At 52.2% G+C, this 18,663-nt stretch overlaps 1 long non-coding RNA gene across 1 annotated transcript; it reads right to left on the bottom strand.

The window, feature by feature from the left end:
- Nucleotides 1-4,215: 4,215 nt before the first annotated feature.
- LOC130685157 (uncharacterized) lies at nt 4,216-14,925 on the bottom strand. The gene is made up of 5 exons (XR_008999534.1): nt 14,801-14,925; nt 14,269-14,431; nt 11,009-11,149; nt 8,096-8,223; nt 4,216-7,967 (listed from the first exon to the last, which is right to left on the bottom strand). It is a non-coding gene; the product is annotated as an uncharacterized LOC130685157 (long non-coding RNA).
- Nucleotides 14,926-18,663: the final 3,738 nt, after the last annotated feature.

Raw genomic sequence — 18,663 nt, 5'->3', positions numbered from 1 at the left:
GTTGAGGTACTTGCCCTCTATTCCCATTTTGCTGAGAGTTTTTATCATGAATGGATGTTGAACTTTGTCAAATGCTTTTTCAGCATCTATGGAGATGATGATCATGTGGTTTTTATCTTTCTTTTTGTTGATGTGGTGGATGATGTTAATGGACTTTCGAATGTTGTATCATCCTTGCATCCCTGGGATGAATCCCACTTGGTCATGGTGTATGATCCTTTTGATGTAATTTTGAATTCGGTTTGCTAATATTTTGTTGAGTATTTTTGCATCTACGTTCATCAGGGATATTGGTCTGTAGTTTTCTTTTTTGGTGGGGTCTTTGCCTGGTTTTGGTATTAGGGTGATGTTAGCTTCATAGAATGAGTTTGGGAGTATCCCCTCCTCCTCTATTTTTTGGAAAACTCTAAGGAGAATGGGTATTATGTCTTTCCTATATGTCCGATAAAATTCTGAGGTACATCCTTCTGGCCCAGGGGTTTTGTTCTTTGGTAGTTTTTGGATTACCATTTCAATTTTGTTGCTGGTAATTGGTCTGTATAGATTTTCTGTTTCTTTCTGGGACAATCGTGGAAGGTTGTATTTTTCTAGGAACTTGTCCATTTCTCCTAGGTTTCCCAGCTTGTTAGCATATAGGTTTTCATAGTAGTCTCTAATAATTCTTTGTATTTCTGTGGGGTCCGTCGTGATTTTTCCTTTCTCGTTTCTGATACTGTTGATTTGTGTTGACTCTCTTTTCTTCTTAATAAGTCTGGCTAGAGGCTTATCTATTTTGTTTATTTTCTCGAAGAACCAGCTCTTGGTTTCATTGATTTTTGCTATTGTTTTATTCTCCTCAATTTTATTTATTTCTTCTCTGATCTTTATTATGTCCCTCCTTCTGCTGACCTTAGGCCTCATCTGTTCTTCTTTTTCCAATTTCGATAATTGTGACATTAGACCATTCATTTGGGATTGTTCTTCCTTTTTTAAATATGCTTGGATTGCTATATACTTTCCTCTTAAGACTGCTTTTGCTGCGTCCCACAGAAGTTGGGGCTTAGTGTTGTTGTTGTCATTTGTTTCCATACATTGCTGGATCACCATTTTGATTTGGTCATTGATCCATTGATTATTTAGGAGCGTGGTGTTAAGCCTCCATGTGTTTGTGAGCCTCTTTGCTTTCTTTGTACAGTTCATTTCTAGTTTTATGCCTTTGTGGTCTGAAAAGTTGGTTGGTAGGATTTCAATCTTTTGGAATTTTCTGAGGCTCTTTTTGTGGCCTAGTATGTGGTCTATTCTGGAGAATGTTCCGTGTGCACTTGAGAAGAATGTATATCCTGTTGCTTTTGGATGTAGAGTTCTATAGATGTCTATTAGGTCCATCTGCTCTACTGTGTTGTTCAGTGCTTCCGTGTCCTTACTTATTTTCTGCCCAGTGGATCTATCCTTTGGGGTGAGTGGTGTGTTGAAGTCTCCTAGAATGAATGCATTTCAGTCTATTTCCCCCTTTAGTTCTGTTAGTATTTGTTTCACATATGCTGGTGCTCCTGTGTTGGGTGCATATATATTTAGAATGGTTATATCGTCTTGTTGGACTGAGCCCTTTATCATTATGTAGTGTCCTTCTTTATCTCTTGTTACTTTCTTTGTTTTGAAGTCTATTTTGTCTGATATTAGTACTGCAACCCCTGCTTTCTTCTCGCTGTTGTTTGCTTGAAATATGTTTTTCCATCCCTTGACTTTTAGTCTGTACATGACTTTGGGTTTCAGGTGAGTTTCTTGTAAGCAGCATATAGATGGGTCTTGCTTTTTTATCCATTCTATTACTCTATGTCTTTTGGTTGGTGCATTCAGCCCATTAACATTTAGGGTGACTATTGAAAGATATGTACTTATTGCCATTGCAGGCTTTAAATTCGTGGTTACCAAAGGTTCAAGGTTAGCCTCTTTAGTATCTTACTGCCTAACTTAGCTCACTTATTGAGCTGTTATATACACTGGAGATTCTTTTCTTCTCTCCCTTCTTATTCCTCCTCCTCGATTCTTCATATGTTGGGTGTTTTGTGCTGTGCTCTTTCTAGGAGTGCTCCCATCTAGAGCAGTCCCTGTAAGATGTCCTGTAGAGGTGGTTTGTGGGAAGCAAATTCCCTCAGCTTTTGCTTGTCTGGGAATTGTTTAATCCCACCATCATATTTAAATGATAGTCGTGCTGGATACAGTAGCCTTGGTTCAAAGCCCTTCTGTTTCATTGTAGTAAATATATCATGCCATTCTCTTCTGGCCTGTAGGGTTTCTGTCGAGAAGTCTGATGTTAGCCTGATGGGTTTTCCTTTATAGGTGACCTTTTTCTCTCTAGCTGCCTTTAAAATTCTTTCTTTGTCCTTGATCTTTGCCATTTTAATTATTATGTGTCTTGGTGTTGTCCTCCTTGGATCCTTTCTGTTGGTGGTTCTCTGTATTTCCGTGGTCTGTTCGATTATTTCCTCCCCCAGTTTGGGGAAGTTTTCAGCAATTATTTCTTCTAAGATACTTTCCATCTCTTTTCCTCTCTCTTCTTCTTCTGGAACCCCTATAATACGGATATTGTTCCTTTTGGATTGGTCACACAGTTCCCTTAACATTGTTTCATTCCTGGAGATCCTTTTGTCTCTCTCTATGTCAGCTTCTATGCGTTCCTGTTCTCTGGTTTCTATTCCATCAATGGCCTCTTGCAGCCTATCCATTCTGCTTATAAACCCTTCCAGAGTTTGTTTCATTTCTGCGATCTCCTTTCTGGCATCTGTGTTCTCCCTCCGGACTTCATCCCATTTCTCTTGCGTATTTCTCTGCATCTCTGTCAGCATGTTTATGATTCTTATTTTGAATTCTTTGTCAGGAAGACTGGTTAGGTCTGTCTCCTTCTCTGGTGTTGTCTCTGTGATCTTTGTCTGCCTGTAGCTTTGCCTTTTCATGGTGATAGGAATAGTCTGCAGAACTGGGACGAGTGACGGCTGGAAGGACTTCCTTTCTTGTTGGTTTGTGGCCCTCCTCTCCTGGGAGAACAGCGGCCTCTAGTGGCTTGTGCTGCGCAGCTGCGTGCAGACAGGGTTTCTGCTTCCTGCCCGGCTGCTATGGAGTTAATCTCCGCTGTTGCTGTGGGCGTGGCCTGGCTCAGGCAGCTACTCCAAGATGGTGGAGTCGCGTTGGAGGGGGAGCAGCCTGGATGCTATTTATCTCCGTAAGGGGCCTCCCTGCTCCCTGCAGCCCAGGGGTTAGGGTGCCCAGAGATCCCCAGATTCCCTACCTCTGGATTAAGTGTCCCGCCCTGCCCCTTTAAGACTTCCAAAAAGCACCCGCCAAAACAAAACAATGACCACACACACACAAAAAAAAAATTTTTAATTAAAAAAAATAAAATAAATTAAATAAATAAATAAATAAAGGTGGCCGCTCGTTTTTCTTTATTCTCTGGCCCCAGCCTCAGGCATCTGCTCACCGGTCTTGCTGCCCTGTTTCCCTAGTATTGGGGTCCCTACCCCTTTCAGACTTCCAAAAAGCGCTCGCCAAAACAAAACAGCAAAAAAAAAAAAAAAAAAATGTTCGCTCACTTTTCTGGTGTCCTCCGGCGCCAGGCGACCGGTGCCCACTCACTGTTCTTGCTGCCCTGTTTCCCTAGTATTGGGGTCCCTACCCCTTTCAGACTTCCAAAAAGCACTCGCCAAAACAAAACAGAAAAAAAAAAAAAAAATTGGTTGCGCGCTTTTCTTATGTCCTCTGTCGCCCAGCTTCCAGTGCCTGCTCACTGTTCTTGCTGCCCTGTTTTCCTAGTATCGAGGGCCCTGCACTCTGGCCCGGATGGCTGGGGCTGGGTGTTCGGCAGCCCTGGGCTCCGTCTCCCTCCCGCTCTGCCTGCTCTTCTCCCGCCGGGAGCTGGGGGGAGGGGCGCTCGGCTCCCGCGGGGCCGGGGCTTGTATCTTACCCCCTTCGCGAGGCGCTGGGTTCTCTCAGGTGCGGATGTGGTCTGGATATTGTCCTGTGTCCTCTGGTCTTTATTCTAGGAAGGGTTGTCTTTGTTATATTTTCATAGATATATGTGGTTTTGGGAGGAGATTTCCCTGCTCTACTCATGCCACCATCTTCCGCCCTTCTCCAGGCAAAAGATATTTTAACAGTGTTTTAAAAAATCAAAATTAATTTTTAAAAACCCCCACGAACAAATTATTGAAGTGCAAATGAAGACAGGATCCACACACCCTCTCATCTCCCCGGTCCCACCCTGGGCCCTGGCCCCTGAGGTCCCCCAGAGCCGTGAACAAGCTACCTGGCACTGACCCTCCACAAAGGCCAACCCCAGGGGGCCAACTTCCAAGGTGGGAGAGCCAAAACAAGGACAAACGGGGACAGCGCGGTGAGCAGGGAACGGCCAGAGAGGACCAGGCGGTACCACCCACGCCTGCCCGAGCAGCACTTAAGGCCGGTGTGGTGGCCCAGCCCAGCTTCTCCACCACAGCTGGGAACAGTCTTGGGTATGACCCACGGTCCCCCCGGTGCAGGGAGCCTGCGCTCAAGGGCTGCTCAGGGCAGTTCAGAGGTGTACAGGAGAAAGGAAATCCTACTCATGTTAATTTTTGTGTAAGTAACTTTGTTTTTCAAAAACATTAAAAACAAACGTCATGTTGAGTCATCTCACATTTCATCGTTGGGTCACATGTGTGCTGTTGAAATGGACACACACAAATTGTGCAGTTGCTGATTTCTCACAAGGGGGAGCACGATCCAGGGAGTCTGAAGAAACAGCAGGAAAGGGCTGACAACACCCCAGGGGGCTGGAAGTGGGAGGAGGCAGGCCTAGGAGAACTGCCTGCAGGGTGTGCCCAGAGGGCAGGGTGCAGTCTTCCAGACACCTGGGGGGTGGGAACCCAGCTTAGAGGATGACCACTGTGGAAAGAAAACCAGAAGCTGCCCAAGGCACCCAGCACAGGCACTTTCAGGGCCTGACGAGGTGAGAGGGCCTCTCTGCAGCCCTTTACCTGGAGGGCAAACCCCAAACCCCCAGCTGATGGCAGCAAGAAGGGTGGCAACAGAGCAGCCTGTCCACATGCAGGGCACACTCAAGTCCTGCAGGAGGGTGGAGGGGCCGCTCAGAGGCAGAGGCAACAGCCGGGACTGGGGGCCGCACGGCCACACAGGGGACAGAGGTGGGAGCGTGCTCCTCGGCTCCTTGGCGCCACCCTCCCTGGACCTCAGTTTCCTCACCGGCAAATGAATGTTTACCAGGCATCTCCTGAGTGCCTACTGCCTGCTAACTGCTGGTGACCCACATGGATGAGGCCCTGCCCTCTCAGGAGAGACAGAGATGGCAGGTGAGCCAGAGCAGGTGGAAGGGTGGTGCATGTGAAGGAGCCAGGGAGGCGGAGGGGTACATGCAAAGACCCAGCGGTGCAGGGAGAAGCAGGGGGAGGTGGGAGGGGCCATCTTCACTGCCCTGCCCTGCACTTGCCAGGCCCGCATGGGGTGGATGTGCCAGGAAGATGGGGTGCTGGGCTCAGGCAGGCTCTGGGTTTTGGGCAGTTGTCTAGCTCCAATGGCACCAATATGCCAGGGAGTTGGTGATCCCATGCCAGTGGCCTCATGCAAGGGGGGCAGGTCATTGGCTCCTGTAACCAAAGCCAGGCATTTCCAAGTCTTTTCAAGTTGCTCAGATTTAATCTGCAGTCATGAATGGGGATGTGGGCAATTACTCCTTGCGGAAGAAAATAGGTCTGGTTCAAACAGTGCCTCAGGGGGGCACTTCACTCGAGCTGTTATCTCCAACGCTGACACTTTCATCTCATCAGTATCCCCGAGGAGGCACTTATGGAGTGGAAAGCACTGGGTTTCCCATCACATACACACCACAAAGACCCCTGCAGAGGAGCCACGCATGCCTGGTGGGACATGAGCCCCTCCCACCCTGCCTCCCCCAAATTCACGGCCCTTTGTGAAGGCACTGCAAGGGCCACACACCACCCCAGCACTTCCCCGAGGCTTCTGGGGCCCTGGCGTGGACAGCAGTGGGTGTGGTGGGGGCTCTCCTGAGCGTACAGAGTTAGTGAAGAATAAAGACGGAGTTGTCTGAACACAGCAGAATGCAGCTTCCAGACGCCCCAACTAAGGCCCAGGGGCAGAGAAGGCCCTGAGGGCGCAGGGCAGCCCTTGGTGGGTGGGGTGCCAGGGCAGGGCTGAGAAGCCAGGATGCCAGCCCATGGGGGACAAGCAGGAAGGCCCGCTGCCCCTGCCCCCTGCCCTGCTCCAGCCCATCTGAGACAGCGGCCAGAGGCAGCCACAGGCTCGTCTCCTCCACACTCCCACAGACCCTATCTTAACAAACATCTTCAAACTGGAGAGGGCGAAAAGACATTTTGTTTTGATTTTATTACATTTCCTAAAATTTTTTTTCTTTCTGGAATTTTTTTCTGCTGCAACCCAGCCCCAGCCGCACCTAGTAATGCAGTAATAAATGACAACAAGATTGGCTTTCTAGTAACTTTGCAAACATCATCTTCCCCTAAGAAAACAGGTGGCTTTTTCACTTAAATGGGTGCAACAGAAACGTCAACCTAGAAAGGTGACTTGAATGGACAATATGTTAACACCTGAAAATTAGAATTTAAAGCTCAGAGGATCCCCCTTATCTGTGGGAGAGGAGGGCCATCGCCGAAGCAGGACCAACGTTAACTTGGAAACCACATGCTGGGCGACACACACTATCAAGTGAAAGTGAGACAAGGTATTTTAACAGAAAAAAGTAGGGTCTGAATCTGAGCCTGAGTGGACAGAATGTGAATATGACTGCCCAAGGCAGGAGGGCAGGAAGCAAGGCCGGGCCAGTGGTGGCAGTGGTGGGGACAGGAGGCTGCTCCTTGAGACCCAAACTCACAGAAGAGACTCCAGTTCACAGGCAGCTGCCAGACAGCAAAGCGGCGCTCACAAGTCAGGTAGGACAACAGAGCCCAACTGCCCTGATCCCGTGAAGTGGGTGGGTCGCCCGTCACACAGCGGGAAAAAATGGGGAAGAGGCGAAAGTCGGCGCAGACCCTGCCCTTCAGGAGTAAGAACCCTAGGCAGGACAGCAAGTGGGGGGTGGGAACGCAGGGCAAGGAGCTACAGCCAGTGAGTGATGGGCGTGGGGGACACCCCTGTGGGGTGCAGAGGAGCAGAACAGGGTGCAGTAAGGACCAGGCTGCATGCGGACAGGCAGGACAGCCAAGGCAGGCGGAATCCCACAGACTGAGGCCACCACCATTGCTACTCACAGGGCACAGAGAGGACAGGTGTGAGCTCCCACACAGCACCGTGTCTTAGCAGCAGCACAACCCTGAGCTGTCAGATGACAGCCTGTTGCCCCATCTCTAAAAGAGGCTGGACTTGCTGTTTGACACCATGCATAGGTGGGCAGCAAGGATGGCACCAGGTTGCTGGTCGGACAGGGAGGGCCTTGGCCCTGTCCAGACCACTAACTCAAATGGTGTGGAATCTCTTGGGTGGGGAGGAGTAAGCCCGCATTTGCACCATTTGTCAGTTTGTGGCCCATTTCAAGCTGCCAATAGAAAGCCAGTGAGCACAGAGATGGAGACGGGCCCAGAACCCAGCATGAGCAGCTCCTGGCCCTGCTGGGGAGGGATCAATAGGGCACTGGGTGAGGCAGATTTGGGTTGTGGCTTGGGAGTAGTCAGAGTAGTCAGAGATTGGGACAAGATCCAGTATGACAACCGCTCCTCCTGTCCCCTCTTCCAGTCATCCCCAAGCCCTCCCCTCCTGAGCTCCTGTCAAGGCAAAGAGACAAGAGTTGAATTGCTTTTTCAACATTTGACAGGAGGCTCCTGTTCATTTCCTTGTGAGGGTGGCATTCGCAAGATGCTGCAAGAGGGTCTCGAAACCTGAAGCGATTTCAGGCAGGAGTGTGGCGGAGTTGCTCGTGTGCCTTTCACATCTTCTGGACGTCACAGTGTAGCAACGATAGCACACTGTGGGGAATAAGAGAGGCAGGGGATTTCAACATGAGCCGAGCCCCCAGCAAAGCCCCTCACCTCTTCTTCTCCGCCTCTGGCCACATCGCCTCCTCCAGCTCCGTCCCCTGAACAAAGCCCCTCACCTCTTTTTCTCCGCCTCTGGCAGCATTGCCTCCTCCTTCTGTGACTTCTTGGTCGCTGGCAGCGGCATCTGCTCTGGTTACGGCTGTGGCAATGTCTGTATCTGGCCATGGTGCTGGGTGGATTCCATCTGGGTGGTCAGAGCAGGAGGTACCATCTTAGCTGAGCCAGCCAACCTGTGAACTGGTGAACTGTGTGGGCTGAGACAGGGGCTGGCTCCTGGGCCTCTATAGACAGGGGAGCCCCCTGGGCCTTAAGAGGTCACAGGCCAGCCAGAGCAGACCCACCTGGTGCCCATATATGGGCATGTGGGAGGCCCTTGGTGGGCAGGGCAGGGCTGTGATGCCCAGGGGCCTCCACATCACCAGCTGAGGGGAGACCAGCTGGCCTTCCTGTACAGGGCAATCTCTCATTCATCCAGGGAGCTCTCAAGTAAAGTATTATTGAGCACTGACTGTGGGCCAGGATCTGGGGGAGGCCCTGGCGTACAGTGATAAATAAGGCAGACATATTCTGCCTGATAAAATTTAGACTCTAACTTGAGGAAACATGAATGAAATAACAGCACAGAATAACTGGGTCAGGAGGAAGGCCCTCCAGGCTGGTGCAGAGGTGCCACCCTCATCGAGGGCCCCGCTTCTCTGGTCTTCCAGTTCTGTCCTCAGCACGTGCTTTCCATCCTCAAGGTTGCCTCATAATCCAAACTCTCGCCTGCCGTGCACAGTCGTACAGTTCTGTCCTGCCCAAAGCTTTGAGCCAAGGGACTGAGTGGGGACTGAAATCCAGCCTGGGCTCTGCCTGTCCATTCAGGCCCAGCACCCATAGGCATGTTGCTGCACACAGCAGCAGTCTTTTATCTAATTCACCTGCTTACCTTCTTCTAATTTAAACAAAGGCACACTGAGAACTAGCCTAGGCCCTGTGGGAATTCAATCATATCCACTGTCCAGGGAGGAACGAAAACGAAGAGGAGGGGGCAGAAGGGGTCATTACCTGTAACGAGCTTTCCCAGAGAGTCCACCCAGTAACCTCCCTTCTGATCATTAGCCTTACTGGGAGAGCACCCTGCCTCTCAGGATAAGCTGGGTTCTTGGGAAGGAGAAATGGGTCAGTGGACAGTTAGATATGAGTACTCTTTGCCCCAGAGGGGGTATAGCCAGAAAATTCCAGAACCCCACCCCCCTGAGCTGCAGAAGCTCCCCAAGGACCAGCGGGCACCCCACGGTCCACCTCGCTCAGCACAAGGGCTCCTACAAGGCCCTGCAGCCCTGCACCAATGAGGGGCTGAACAGTAGTGCAGAATGCTGTGGCCTCCTCGAAGGAAGCGCATCAGGGCTCAGAGGGACTCACCAGGACAGCCTTCAAACAGCCAGAGGCCCAGCAGCAAAGGGGTGAGGGCCATGCTGGCTAGCACAGGGCCCTGCTCTGCACACCACAAAGTGGGCCAGGACACCTCTACTCAGGCCACCGGCCCCAAATGCACTCGGGACAATCCAGGCAGGTCCACAGACCTCGGGCCCCAAAGGATCACCACCTCACAGGCATCTCCAGGCTGGAGGGCAGGTCCCCACCCCACATCTTCCCCACCCCCTACCAGACTGGCAATCCCTGAAAAGCCGTGACAGATGCCCAAGTTTCAACAGAACAATGTGAACAACGCTGGCTAAGGTGGTCCCAGGGCCCCCTCCCACCATGTCTGCAGGCAGAGAGGGAGAGGCCTCCAAAGGGGAGGCCGCACTCAGTGTGGGGCCCCGGATGAGGCTCAGTCATCCCTGTAAGGAAAGACTTTTAGCAGCCCTGTGACAATCCCTCACTCATCCGAATGTATCCTGTACACCTAGCAGGTGCCACAGCCTGCACAGGCCTGTCCTCGAGGGACCCATGGCCGAGAAACGCCAGCAGCTGCAGACCTGTGTCCCCTGCCTGAGGGTCATGGCAGCACCATGACTCCCACCATCTGATGCCCTGGCACCACCTCCTCCCCCCTCAACAAAGGCACCTGAAGAGCAGAAGGCTGCCATGACCTCACCCAGCCCTTCCGCCCCGGCTGCTCCAGGATGGCCCTCCTAGGAGAGCCAAGGGCATCCATGAAGCCTGCCTCAGAGAAACACCGCTTGGAGCAGCATCAGGGCCATACAGGCTGTGTTTCTAGGCTGCTGAGCGCCCCCCCCTCCACACCTCGACAGGAACCTACGTACCAGCTTCCAATACATTCCACTGGTGTCACACCCTCAAAGATATCAGCTAGGAAAGTACGGGAATAGGCCACATAAGGCCAGACATCCATCTGCTGGGAAAGGACAGGCAGTCAGAGACTTCCTGGCCCAACACTTGGCTTGAATCTTGGCAGCTTTCCCACAGCTCATTGGCACTTATTGGAAAACCTTAGCCGTGCCGCTAATCAAAGCAAAGGAAGGAATTTATGCCCTAAGTAAACACCTAGCACCTTCTCTGGGTAACAGTGTTGCACTTTCCCAGCCTGCCCTGAAAAGCCAGGGGCAACAGGAAACAGGACCCAAAATTGGTGATCTTGGCTCTGAGGCTATGTGAGCAAGACTCTGCCTGGATCTGAGACCCTTATGCAACTGTCACCCATGCCACCTGGCATATCTGCTGGATCTGCATCCCAGTTATTCCAGAGGGTGGAGACACCAGACCGGGAGGAATTCTGCAAGGCAGGCTGGCCCACACAGCCATCACCTGGGTCACGCTCTGCTCCAGGGCAGGCGGCACAGCCAGCATGCAAGGCCCGAGCACGCAGCCCAGGGTTGGTGCGCTGGGCTGTCAGCCAAGGGGCTCTCCCCACAGCCTGCAGGGAGCATGCCGAGCCACTGCTTCAGGCGGCCCCCACACCAGGCAGGCCCTAGCTCCAGGCAGCCGAGCCCCCTGCCCCCACTCCCACCCCAGTCACCCACCTCGTAGCGCCTGGCACTGGTGCTGGCAGCCTGCTCCAGCTCCACGCGCGCCCTCTTGTGGCTCAGCTCCAACTGCATCTTCTCACGCTCCACCTGGATGAGGTGGGACTTGGCGCGGATCTGCTCTGCCCGCTCCTCCAGCTGACAGGCACCAACGGAAGACAGAACCTTCAGTCGCCCGTGCCAAAAAGCCGAATGACCGTTCAACACTCACTCACTGAACGCCTGCCCCAACGAGGCCCAGCTTAGCCCTGGGGCACAGGTAGGGCGCTGGGTCCTCAGCTCAGAAATGGGTGCAGGGAAGCAGCAGAGGAGGGATGAAAAGGGCAGGAGTACGTCAGGGTGACCAAGGGTGGGCTTGCTGTACAAGAGGTCTACTAGCTTCCTACTGCTGGGTAACAAGTCCCCGCATGCTTAGCAGCATAAACACCCATGTGTTAGCTGTCGGACCTGGTGAGAAGGCACACATGGCCAGGGTCTCTGATCAGGATCTCACAGGCTCAACAGTCTGCAGGGCTGCATTCCCATCTGCCACGCTCCCATGGCTGTAAGGCTGAGCCTCCATTTCCTGGCTGTCAGTGCTGGGCTGTCACCCTTAGAGGCCACCCATATTCCTTGACATGTGGCCCTCTCTACCTCCAAAGCCAACTAGGTAGAATCTTCCATGTGTGGGATCCCCTTCCTGACCTCCTGACCCAGATTTTAAAGGCTCGCTGCTTAGGTGAGGTCCACCTCCCCAGGTACTCTAAAGTCAACTGATTTGAGAACTTAACTGTATCAGCAAAATCCCATCACCACATACTTAGTGTCGATTAAGTTTGGGTAAGTGGCAAAAGGGTGACCTGCCAGGCAAGAATTTGAGGGCCAATGGAGAAGTCGGCCTCCCACAGAGATTAGGTAAATAAAGGTGAGTTGAAGCCTTGAAGGGCATCAGTTTCCCATAATCACTGACTGCAGGGCCTTCTTCACATGGGCTAGAGTCTGCGCTTGCCAAGAGTGACCGCCACCCAACAGCAATTTATCTCCCAAACACTTAACAGAAATGCAGAATCTCAGGCTACACCCCAAAGATACCAAATCAGAATCTTCCTTTTAAACACATTCTCATTCTCAGAAGAGTCATATGAGCATTAACGTTTGCAAGACACTGGGCTCAAGCAGGTGGTTATTGCTGCAAGCAGGGACACCTGGCACCGTCTGGAGACACTGCTGACTGCCACAGGGGTGGGAAGTGTGTGACTGCCCCCAGAAGCTGGCTGAGAGGAGGCCGGGAATGCTGCTCAGTGTCCCACAAGGCACAGAGAAGTCCTGTGAGATGAAGAGTCATTCATGCCAAAGGGTCAACAGAACAGAGCGTGAGAACTCCTGGGCCAGGACAAGTACCTTCTGCACCCGTTGCTCTTTGGGACCCAGTCCACACTTTCTTTACCCTCTTTACACTTCCTCTCATTTCAACTGCACCATCTTGATATTTGGCGGTCCCTGGCTCTACCCTCCATCAAAGTCACTGGACTTCCTAGGCTCTCCGTGTCTGCAGCTAGACACCAGCTTCTCCTGAGGATGCAGACCCAGATCCAGGGACACCACCACACAGGGACCCGGAGTCCCAGAGACAGGGATCTGCAGCCACATCTTCTCAGAACATTGACTGCTTCTGAAGCAAAGTACCTGAAACGTGTTTATATTTAAACTGTCACTGACCTGCCCCAGAGCAGGCTGTAAAACATTTTCACAGAGCTGGAACCTTAGAAAAAGGAGGGGAACTGGTAGGAAAGGCACTGACCTCTGCTCCAGACCCCAAGACGAGTAGCTTCTCTCTTCCCTCACCTGCCATTTGGGGGCAGCTCAGTAGGAAAGAGAAGGAAACTGCTGAGTGAAATCCTGGGACAGTATAGGCCAAGGACAGCGCCCCAAAGCAGGTCCTGTGGCTACAGGGCTCTAACCAGCTCACTGTGGCCATAGCTCTCACTGGCGGGATCCTCCAACTGGGGAAGCCCTTCAGAGCACTAGCTGAGTGAGAACCTGGGCGTCCCAAGTCCTAGAGCCTATAGGTCCTTTAGTCCTGAGAGGCCAAAATATCCCAGACATCTGAATCAGTAAAATTTTAACATCTTTAGACCAAAGTCGCCAACTTATTTTGCCTGTGAGCAAGGATTAAAAAAAACCCTACAATCTATTACCACCACCATTTCAAAACAAGTGTTTTGACATCAAAACCAAAAAACAAACATAGTAGACCTAATTTCAGAATAAGTAACAGTCCTCCCAAAACAGGGCAGTGAGTAACTTAGCTGGCTAACCAACATAAGTCATTCAATTATCAGCAATGAACACATACAAACACACCCGTGTTTGTTCTACCAAATATTGCATGGGCCTCAGTGGGGCTATCAGAGCAACAGGGAACTCTGGTCACCTGACACAGGACCCTTTCACAGAGCAGTTCCGGCAGCCCATGCCATCAACAGGACAGAAGGAACACAGGCAGAGAAGCCAGGGACTGCCTGATGTCGCTGGTGTAGTGTGGCAGGGGCCCGCTAGGCTGCAGACACCACATCCAACTCCTTGTGTGGACTCAGTGATCCCTGCCCCAACTGGGACTGACCCCACAACTCTCTGGAACCTGAACTTGACACTTTTACAACTGGGACTGCAGCGAGCACTGCCAAGAACTTAGAATAAAATTAAGTAAGTCTATTTTCAGGGTACTGTAGAAATCACCCACAGCAGACTGAAGCCAAGCTCTGCAAATGGCCCCACAGTCTGAGACCATTACATAGCCAATCCTCCACTCTCTGCTGGGGTTTTCCCAACGGGCTGGCCACAACCTGTGTTTACAACACAGCCTTCCCTTGTGATGTACCTTCAAGGGAGCCAGCAACTGGCTGGACAATTCCAGTGGCCATGCTCCCAGGCAGTTTGGGAGTTTCCCTCAATTTAATTAATAAACTGGCTTTCCAATCCTACCATTACTGTCTATGAGCTCATTGGTGTGGGTGCAATGCTGAGTACCAGATGCACCCTGGAAGTGCTGGTAAATCAAGCTTTTAAGCCAGGACAATTCAGGGCTAGGCTGAGAGAATACTGACCTTGCCTCATCTATAAGGAGCTTGAATTAGTCCCACCTAAGAGCAGATGTCATTACCCAGAGGCCCCTATCCCAACATATGTCACCCTTAAACTATATGGAAGTTGAACAGGTTCCACCTAAGGGCAGGCGTCCTTACCTAGAGGCCCTTATCCCGACACACAGCACTCACCTGCAAGCTCTGCTGGTACTGCATCTGCAGAGAACCTGGGGCAGAGGCGGGAACATCCAATCCAGAGCCTCCCTCCACTCGCTGAGAAATGAAGCTGTTCAAAGACCTCAGCATGGACAGGACAGTGGTGTTTTCCCCCAGGTCCTCCATGGCCACTTCCCTTCTGGAGGAAGACAAGGGAGGGGTCACAGCAAGCCTTTCCAGGCACCATCAGCTCTGCCAGCTGCCTGGTCAGGGGGTGCCTCTGGGCAACCCCAGCCCCTAACACTCTCTCAGAGCCCTTAAAACATTCCAGTGTCCATGATCACTTTCTTTGGGGTTAACTAGGGACCCATACTGCCAGTTTACCAGAGAAGAACTGGAGGCATAAAAGACAACATGCCACCAGGCCACTGGCCATCAGAGTGCCACCCTGCACACCAGCAGGAGGCATATGGCCCCAGGCAGAAGGTGTTCTGCAGTCTGGTGTCACACCTCCCACAGGAGCACTCATGGAATGCCCAGCCTCCGGGAGTCAGAAACAGGCACACACCATGGCAATGAGGATGACGGCCACGGCCGCACCACCACACGTCAGCAGTGAAACGAGTACGTGCTGCTCCGGTTTTTCTCTCTGTGCCTCAGCTTCTTTGTATTCCTCTTCTCTAGTTTCTGTTTAATTTATTGTCTCCTCCACCGTACCCAACCTGCTTTTAATAACCTCCGTTGTTGCTCTTCAACGATTGATCTCCAACCTGAATTCATCCCTGAGCTCTTGGAAGTCTTTCCGTACCTCCATTAGAATGTTGATGATTTTTATTTTGAACTCCCTTTCAGGAAGAGTCACGAGGTCCATGTCATTTAAATCTTTCTCCGGAGTTGTATTAATTTTACTCTGGATCAGGTTCCTTTGGTGTTTCATATTTGTGTATGGCGCCCTCTAGTGTCCAGAAGCTCTACTCTCCGGAGCTGCTCAGCCCCTGAAGCAATGTCGGGGGTCACAGGGGAGGGGTACTGGTGCCTGGGGGGAGGAAAGAGCTGTTCCCCGCCTCCCGGCTGCTGTGCCTGTCTCCACTGCCTGAGTCGGTGGGCAGGTCACACAGGTATAAGTTTTTGTCCCAGAGCAGCCGGATATGGATCCCTGCTTTCCACAAGCGGCTGGAATCCCAGTCTCCCTAGGAACCCTGCCTGTATTAACTTTCCAACCCGGTAGTCACGCAAGTCTCATGAAAGCACCATTAAATATAGGTTTGTGCTCCCAGAGCAGATTTCCGGAGCTAGGTATTCAGCAGTCCGAAGCCTTCCACTCCCTCCCTGCTCCGTTTCTCTTCCTCCCGCCTGTGAGCAGGGGTGGGGGAGGGGCTCCAGTCCCGCGGAGCCACAGCTCTGGTACGTTACCCCGTTCGCTGAGGTCTGCTCTTTTCTCCAGGTGTGTGCAGTCTGACGCCGTCCTCTTTCCTGTTGCTCTCTCAGGATTAGTTGCACCAACTATATTTTCTAATTGTATCCAGTTTTAGGAGGAAGCCTCTGTCTCTCCTCTCACACTGCCATCTTTAATCCCTGCTGCTCCGGTTTTTAACGAGGTACCAAAAATAGAAGTATCTCACATTGACTGGGCACTGAGACTCCTTGAGCCTCAGTTTCCTCATCTGCAAAATGAGGATCATGAAGCTGACATTGCAAAGTTTTCAGAATTACAATGTCCTTAAGAAGTCTCCCGATGGTAGACAGTGCGGCTGTTGCCCCAGTTCATCACTCTGCTTGTTACTGTACACAGGACGTTTCCATCTTCACAGTCGGCAGATAAATTAGGTCTTCTTACACATATCTTTGAGATAATAAAATGAGACTGAGACCAAAACCTGGGTCTGTGTAGCTCTGAAGGCCTAGTGTACACTACAAACCAATGCACGGAAGGGCCAAGGACAAGCGGAACCTGGAGCCCCCAATCTGTGGTTACGGCCTCACACCAGGCTGCCCCAGGCACAGTGACCAGCCAAATGCCCTCGATTCCTACAGGTGCATTCTCTTTTCCCTAGGGCAAATCAGGGAGAGCCCGCCTTCTTCCTAAATATTAGTCTGAGAACACCCCCAGACCTCCCCCAAAAAATGAGGAATCTTAGTTTGATGGTGAATTTCCCACTTAACAAGAACTCTGGCCCCATGCACACAGAGCCCTTGCCTTCTATAGGCCATCATGTCCACCTCTGCACCACTCACTCACACCATGAGTGGAAATGAACTGGAAGAGAATGGGACCTCACAGTGCTGTGAGCCTCACTGATACAGAATTGCACTGCCGGAGGCAGCAGGCTCTGCTCCTGAAGGCAAAGCCTTCCATTTGCCAAGATGAGACCAGGCCATATTTTCCCTCACAGGGTGGGAAATCTGGCCAGTCTACCACCACCTTCTCAAGGTGCCATCCCCTGTAAGAAACAATGAATGTAATACACTAGCATGAAAAGAACACGTACTTTTTCAGCTGCCTGGAACTAACCTGCTCCATTAAACACACGATAATAAGGCAGCAGCTCAAACTCCAACCTTTTCATCCAACAGACTCAAATCTTCTAACCACTGAATCTAACAATCTAATCACTGAACGTGAACTGCTCCCAACACAATCCCTGAGCTGGGAGCCTCTCACTGGCCCTTCTCATCCTTGGCAAACAATGGCCAATGAAAGCTAAAGAAATTAGAGGCTCACCACCCGCAACTGCCCTTCACACCCCCACGGGCACCACTACACTGGCCTGGTAAATTTGCCCCCCAACTTTTCTGCTCTCTCCAACCTCACACAAGACATGAATGCAAGTTACCACTCTGCTAGCTACAAGCAGTGTGATTCTGGGTGAATGGCTTCCCATCTCTCATCAGCTTTCTTAGTTGTAAAATAAAGTGGGAGCAAGTACCATAGGCGGCTCCTCTGCATAAGTGCAGGGCACAGTGCTGGGTCGGCCTGGAAGGGCAGTACCCAGGAAGAGCATTTCTCTTCCTCCTGGGTATTCCTGGGGAGCAGCCAGTCTCCGCAGGACCAGCACTCCGGACAGGTGTGAGAACCCCTCCTCCAGGTCGCCACTGCCCAGGTTTCACGGGGCGCTGGCCATTTCGAGCTGTTCCTTCTGAGAAGCCTTGAGGCCCAAGCACCAGACGCTGAGAGAAGCCGGCATCGGACCCCAGCACTGCCTGCCGCGGCGCCTCCCTCCAAATCCAGCGGCGGCGCCCACCCGGACCCCATAGAGAGCCCCCGGGACCACGGCCGCGGCGCCCACCGGACCCCACCAAGGGCTGCCCCGGGACCCTCGACCACAGCGCCCACCCCGGACTCCCCAGGGCCCCTCCCCCGGAACCGCGGCCGCAGCACCCGCTCACCTTGCCGCTCCTGTCGCTCGCCTCTGCCGCTCGGATCTCCCTCCTCTCCTTCACGTCCGTTAATCGTGAGACGTGCGGCTGCGCTTTCTCGAGACCTGGGACGGTCCGGCCGTAAGGCTCCGAGTCCGCGGGCCACCCAGTCCGGTGATCGCGTGCCTGGAGCCGCCCACCCCTGGGAGACGCCGCTCGGAGAGGATTCGGCCCCAGCAGCGGGCCGGCTGCACAGTCGAGGCGACCCAGACCCCGCGGTCCGGGTTTCCACTAGGGAGGTGGTCTCGCCCCGTATTGTGTGGAATAGCAGCGCCAACGGTGGCTCTTCAAGCCGAACTTGATCACACGCTTGTCAACGCCCCCAATGTCGCTACAGTATTTACGTTAATAACAAAGCGACTTCCCCCTGGGAAAAGCAAACTACCTTCCAGCTCGGCTGGCCTCCCGGGGTCTGTGAGCGGTCGGGGGACCCCTGCAGAGGAAAGGCGCCTCCAAGCCCGCGCGCCCGGGCATGGGGAGGGAGGCTGGAGGACGGGATGGCGGCGGGAGCAGGGCCCCTCCCGGGCGATCGCAGCCAGAGACAACAGGGGAAACCGCACTCCCGTCCGGAGCCTCACCAAGGCCTCGGGGCGCTGGACTAAGTGGGCCCTGGTGGAGGTTCCCAAGAATCGGTAGTTTATATAAACTGTTTTTGAGGGAGGAAATGGCTTTAAAGGAACCAATTTATTTTTTTAAAAAAGCATGGAAATCCCTTAAATAATGTAATGTACATTTTTTTATAAGGCTGCATCAAATTCCTGGGAGGAGAGTAAAAGGAAATAAATGAACACACCACACCTCCGCTTGCTGGCAATTAGCTTTACAGTCAGGGCCCTGGCTCTGCTGTTTGACCTCGCGTCAGTTTTCACCTCTCTGAGCTTCATTTCCGCCTCTGAATGTGGGGAAAGCAGGTCTTTGCGCACAGTTGTTGGGTCTGTGAAGTGGGGTGGATTTTGTAAAGAAGTCTGAATAAATGAGTGCCGATGTACCTCGTATCCGCCTCCCTCTCGCCCT

The sequence above is a fragment of the Manis pentadactyla genome, chromosome 10 (assembly GCF_030020395.1).
Source record: "Manis pentadactyla isolate mManPen7 chromosome 10, mManPen7.hap1, whole genome shotgun sequence".
Classification (NCBI taxonomy): Eukaryota; Metazoa; Chordata; class Mammalia; order Pholidota; family Manidae; genus Manis; species Manis pentadactyla.
This window is presented reverse-complemented; position numbering and strand designations above follow the sequence as displayed.